Raw genomic sequence first — 6,555 nt, 5'->3', positions numbered from 1 at the left:
CGCCGTGCGCCGCCTCCTCAGCGTTGTTTGAATCAGTCCCAGAGCCTGCGCTGTTAGGTTAGCCCTTGGCCATGCACACATTTTGCGCTGACTGTCTTCTGACATCATTTGGTGTCATTAATGAAGCTATGATGGCTCGCACACGACAAATCTGGAAGTGACGGTGCTAGTGAAAGGAGCAAAAAGTTCCGAATATACTAGATATGAAGATCACTGCACACGTACAAGCTGAAGGTATGCTTAAGGTGAAAATTTTATTTGTAGTGGTTTTTTTAGAGAAAGCGACTGGTAAGCGTTGATGTTTCGGCTAGTGTATAGCCTTGGTCACAACGTCGCTGGAAAAAATACAAATATTTACAATTAGATATGTACAATAATTGGTGTATATACATATATCAAGAAATGTGCATTTTTATATACAATATATACAATTGTGATATACATGTACAGAGAAATGTCTCTGTGTGACCCTGTAGCGAGATGTCATGGAATACCATACGTAGATCAAGAAACAATAAGACATCCGTATTAAGAGAGATAAGTTCAAGGAAATGCATATAGTAGTGTCTGTGCTAAAACGTATAAATACGGCAATAAGGTGGCCTACCTAAAATATGAAGAGTCTATCTTAATTTGAGAAATGGTGATGTAGAGCAAGGAAATGTATTATCCTGTCAGAGAAAGAAAAAAGGAGAGGAGCATGTATACGTGGATATTCCAGGGGGGTCACCATGATGCATAAGACAATGTGAGGGGGTAATTGAGACCTACCCTGACACTTTGGTTGATATATATTGTGGGATATTCTTAGCCAATGGTTGGTAGAGATGAGAATGGCAAAACTGTGCCAGGGGCCTGTGAAAAGGTATATTGATAAAGATCACCCTGAGATAAATAGGAACGAGTCATATATTGTGTCCCATAGTGTATGGTAGAAGCCTACCCTGGTGGTATATATGGAGACTTATGTGTCCAATGATGTGGCGTCCAGGCCCCAGTGGGCGTAGTACTACAAAGCCCAGCATTTGTCCGGCAGTAGCTGTGAAAATTGATAATGTTATCATAACGACCGTGAGGCATAATAGTCTGAAATTAATGTGGGTATACTTAGCTTTAGGGTTGTGACCTACATCCATAGGTGGCGCAGCGGTGTGAGGCTGACACTCCCGTGTCTAAGCTGAGATTGGCGCTGGGTGACTGTGCGCGCTTCTAATCATGTACTGCTGCGGGGTCATGTGACCGGAAGTAGTGGAGACGCCGGCGCTTGCGCTGTACAAGCTGCGATAGTGTGTGGTCGGCAGAGTTTATGTGTTGTCATGGAGATGCCGGCGCCTGCGCAATTGTACTCTATTGTGGGCTGAGTTGAATGGAAACTGGAAGGGAAGAAGGGGCGGAGGGAAGCAGAGACAGAGATAGAAAGGGAGGGCAATATCCTGGACCTATTGTAATCGTGTGTAAGGTGAATACATCCATATATATTGAATAAATACTGGTCATGTAGATTACAGGATAAGTTTGAGAAATACATAGTCATACAATTATGCTGTATTAGTATCCAAGAATAATATGCAAACACATATGTTGAAATCATATATACTGCTGACAATAATTGCAACTAAGTAGGAGTCCAAACCATATGAGGAAAAAAAAGGGGAGGGGGAAAAAGGGGAAAAAAAAGAACAAAGAGAGAAGAAGAAAACGGAAACTTAGATAGACTCTATATTGTGGTAGGGGGTCTTACCAATTCCACCGGGGGGAATTGCCGAGTGGATGCGTGCGACTATTCAGTGGGTCTAGAGAAAGAAATGCATTATGTTAGCCAATCTATTTCTCGATTGAGGCCTCTTGGGCTGAGTGTGTCCAACGTGTAGATCCAGTAAGTTTCACGCGAAACTTACTGGATCTACACGTTGGACACACTCAGCCCAAGAGGCCTCAATCGAGAAATAGATTGGCTAACATAATGCATTTCTTTCTCTAGACCCACTGAATAGTCGCACGCATCCACTCGGCAATTCCCCCCGGTGGAATTGGTAAGACCCCCTACCACAATATAGAGTCTATCTAAGTTTCCGTTTTCTTCTTCTCTCTTTGTTCTTTTTTTTCCCCTTTTTCCCCCTCCCCTTTTTTTTCCTCATATGGTTTGGACTCCTACTTAGTTGCAATTATTGTCAGCAGTATATATGATTTCAACATATGTGTTTGCATATTATTCTTGGATACTAATACAGCATAATTGTATGACTATGTATTTCTCAAACTTATCCTGTAATCTACATGACCAGTATTTATTCAATATATATGGATGTATTCACCTTACACACGATTACAATAGGTCCAGGATATTGCCCTCCCTTTCTATCTCTGTCTCTGCTTCCCTCCGCCCCTTCTTCCCTTCCAGTTTCCATTCAACTCAGCCCACAATAGAGTACAATTGCGCAGGCGCCGGCATCTCCATGACAACACATAAACTCTGCCGACCACACACTATCGCAGCTTGTACAGCGCAAGCGCCGGCGTCTCCACTACTTCCGGTCACATGACCCCGCAGCAGTACATGATTAGAAGCGCGCACAGTCACCCAGCGCCAATCTCAGCTTAGACACGGGAGTGTCAGCCTCACACCGCTGCGCCACCTATGGATGTAGGTCACAACCCTAAAGCTAAGTATACCCACATTAATTTCAGACTATTATGCCTCACGGTCGTTATGATAACATTATCAATTTTCACAGCTACTGCCGGACAAACGCTGGGCTTTGTAGTACTACGCCCACTGGGGCCTGGACGCCACATCATTGGACACATAAGTCTCCATATATACCACCAGGGTAGGCTTCTACCATACACTATGGGACACAATATATGACTCGTTCCTATTTATCTCAGGGTGATCTTTATCAATATACCTTTTCACAGGCCCCTGGCACAGTTTTGCCATTCTCATCTCTACCAACCATTGGCTAAGAATATCCCACAATATATATCAACCAAAGTGTCAGGGTAGGTCTCAATTACCCCCTCACATTGTCTTATGCATCATGGTGACCCCCCTGGAATATCCACGTATACATGCTCCTCTCCTTTTTTCTTTCTCTGACAGGATAATACATTTCCTTGCTCTACATCACCATTTCTCAAATTAAGATAGACTCTTCATATTTTAGGTAGGCCACCTTATTGCCGTATTTATACGTTTTAGCACAGACACTACTATATGCATTTCCTTGAACTTATCTCTCTTAATACGGATGTCTTATTGTTTCTTGATCTACGTATGGTATTCCATGACATCTCGCTACAGGGTCACACAGAGACATTTCTCTGTACATGTATATCACAATTGTATATATTGTATATAAAAATGCACATTTCTTGATATATGTATATACACCAATTATTGTACATATCTAATTGTAAATATTTGTATTTTTTCCAGCGACGTTGTGACCAAGGCTATACACTAGCCGAAACGTCAACGCTTACCAGTCGCTTTCTCTAAAAAAAACCACTACAAATAAAATTTTCACCTTAAGCATACCTTCAGCTTGTACGTGTGCAGTGATCTTCATATCTAGTATCATTTGGTGTCAGGCTGGCTGTGCCTGTGCGGCCGCGCTGGCCGAGATCCCGCCTCGTACTGTCTTCTGATTTAATCCCACTGGGGGCCTGAGATCCGTGGCCATGCGCAGTGCATATCCTCGCCTCTCACTCCCCTCCCTACGGCTTCTTCAGACTGTGCGGTGTCACGGCCGTGGCATGCTATTAGGGACCAGCTGACACCGCACAGTTTGAAGAAGCCGTAGGGAGATGAGTGAGAGGTGGAGGTTCAGATATGCACTGCGCATGTCCATGGATCTCAGGCCCCTAGTGGGATTAAATCAGAAGACAGTACGAGGCGGGATCTCGGCCAGCGCGACCGCACAGGCGCAGCCAGCCTGACACCAAATGATGTCAGAAGACGGGCAGCGCAAAATGTGTGCATGGCCAAGGGCTAACCTAACAGCGCAGGCTCCGGGACTGATTCAAACAACGCTGAGGAGGCGGCGCACGGCGCCAAGGGGGTAAGAATGACGGCTGTGCTGCGTCACATCACAAAGGAAAGTTCCACCAACCGGACGGTATCACGGTAGGAGGGGACACTTTTCATAAGTGTTAGGTTCAGCATGTGCAAGGAGCACCACGAAAAGAGGCACTTTTTCCCTTTGCATCATTACTGCTGCACAAGGTGGCTCCTTCAGTAACAAACGCCTGGGGGGGGGACAGGTTCCCTTAAATTTAACTTGTTGTGCCTGCGTGGCGGTCGCAGTACACGTTGCCGTATACACAGCAGGGGAACAGCTGGCGGTGCTGAACCCCACTAACACATTGGCGAGGTGTTTGGCTCTGTGCAAACAGCACTTCTGGACGGCAACTAGCGGTGTTGGAGCCCAGGGACAGGTGGAGGAGGAGGAGGTGGAGGAGGTAGGAGGAGGTAGGAGGGATTGCCACACACACAGCAGGGGAACAGCTGAAGTTACTGAACCCCAATAACAGAGGAGGGACTGATGACTGTGCGTACAGCACTACCAGGCAACAACTAGCGGTGTTGAAGCCCAGGGACAGGAGGGGGAGGTGGAGGTGGAGGAGATAGGAGGGATTGCCACACACACAGCAGGGGAACAGCTGACGTTACTGAACCCCAATAACAGAGGAGGGACTGTTGGGACTGTGCGGACAGCACTTCTGGACGGCAACTAGCGGTGTTGGAGCCCAGGGACAGGAGGGGGAGGTGGAGGTGGAGGAGATAGGAGGGATTGCCACACACACAGCAGGGGAACAGCTGACGTTACTGAACCCCAATAACAGAGGAGGGACTGTTGGGACTGTGCGTACAGCACTACCAGGCAACAACTAGCGGTGTTGGAGCCCAGGGACAGGTGGAGGAGGAGGAGGTGGAGGAGGTAGGAGGAGGTAGGAGGGATTGCCACACACACAGCAGGGGAACAGCTGACGTTACTGAACCCCAATAACAGAGGAGGGACTGTTGACTGTGCGTACAGCACTACTGGACGGCAACTAGCGGTGTTGGAGCCTAGGGACAGGAGGGGGAGGTGGAGGTGGAGGAGATAGGAGGGATTGCCACACACATAGCAGGGGAACAGCTGACGTTACTGAACCCCAATAACAGAGGAGGGACTGTTGACTGTGCGTACAGCACTACTGGACGGCAACTAGCGGTGTTGGAGCCCAGGGACAGGAGGGGCAGGTGGAGGTGGAGGAGATAGGAGGGATTGCCACACACACAGCAGGGGAACAGCTGACGTTACTGAACCCCAATAACAGAGGAGGGACTGTTGACTGTGCGTACAGCACTACTGGACGGCAACTAGCGGTGTTGGAGCCCAGGGACAGGAGGGGGAGGTGGAGGTGGAGGAGATAGGAGGGATTGCCACACACACAGCAGGGGAACAGCTGACGTTACTGAACCCCAATAACAGAGGAGGGACTGTTGACTGTGCGTACAGCACTACTGGACGGCAACTAGCGGTGTTGGAGCCCAGGGACAGGAGGGGGAGGTGGAGGTGGAGGAGATAGGAGGGATTGCCACACACACAGCAGGGGAACAGCTGACGTTACTGAACCCCAATAACAGAGGAGGGACTGTTGACTGTGCGTACAGCACTACTGGACGGCAACTAGCGGTGTTGGAGCCCAGGGACAGGAGGGGGAGGTGGAGGTGGAGGAGATAGGAGGGATTGCCACACACACAGCAGGGGAACATCTGACGTTACTGAACCCCAATAACAGAGGAGGGACTGTTGGGACTGTGCGTACAGCACTACCAGGCAACAACTAGCGGTGTTGGAGCCCAGGGACAGGTGGAGGAGGAGGAGGTGGAGGAGGTAGGAGGAGGTAGGAGGGATTGCCACACACACAGCAGGGGAACAGCTGACGTTACTGAACCCCAATAACAGAGGAGGGACTGTTGACTGTACGTACAGCACTACTGGACGGCAACCAGCGGTGTTGGAGCCCAGGGACAGGAGGGGGAGGTGGAGGTGGAGGAGATAGGAGGGATTGCCACACACACAGCAGGGGAACAGCTGACGTTACTGAACCCCAATAACAGAGGAGGGACTGTTGACTGTGCGTACAGCACTACTGGACAGCAACTAGCGGTGTTGGAGCCCAGGGACAGGAGGGAGAGGTGGAGGTGGAGGAGATAGGAGGGATTGCCACACACACAGCAGGGGAACAGCTGACGTTACTGAACCCCAATAACAGAGGAGGGACTGTTGACTGTGCGTACAGCACTACTGGACGGCAACTAGCGGTGTTGGAGCCCAGGGACAGGAGGGGGAGGTGGAGGTGGAGGAGATAGGAGGGATTGCCACACACACAGCAGGGGAACAGCTGACGTTACTGAACCCCAATAACAGAGAAGGGACTGTTGACTGTGCGTACAGCACTACTGGATGGCAACTAGCGGTGTTGGAGCCCAGGGACAGGAGGGGGAGGTGGAGGTGGAGGAGATAGGAGGGATTGCCACACACACAGCAGGGGAACAGCTGA

The 6,555-nt window shown here is 49.2% G+C and overlaps 1 long non-coding RNA gene across 1 annotated transcript; it reads left to right on the top strand.

Annotated features, from left to right (window-relative positions):
- The first annotated feature begins 2,172 nt into the window (after window positions 1-2,172).
- LOC143793792 (uncharacterized) lies at window positions 2,173-3,004 on the top strand. The gene is made up of 3 exons (XR_013220264.1): window positions 2,173-2,644; window positions 2,736-2,831; window positions 2,920-3,004. It is a non-coding gene; the product is annotated as an uncharacterized LOC143793792 (long non-coding RNA).
- The last annotated feature ends 3,551 nt before the right edge of the window (window positions 3,005-6,555 follow it).

Source organism: Ranitomeya variabilis, chromosome 1, assembly GCF_051348905.1.
Source record: "Ranitomeya variabilis isolate aRanVar5 chromosome 1, aRanVar5.hap1, whole genome shotgun sequence".
NCBI lineage: Eukaryota > Metazoa > Chordata > Amphibia > Anura > Dendrobatidae > Ranitomeya > Ranitomeya variabilis.
Note: the sequence above shows the minus strand (reverse complement) of the source record. Positions and strands in the feature narration are given on the sequence as shown.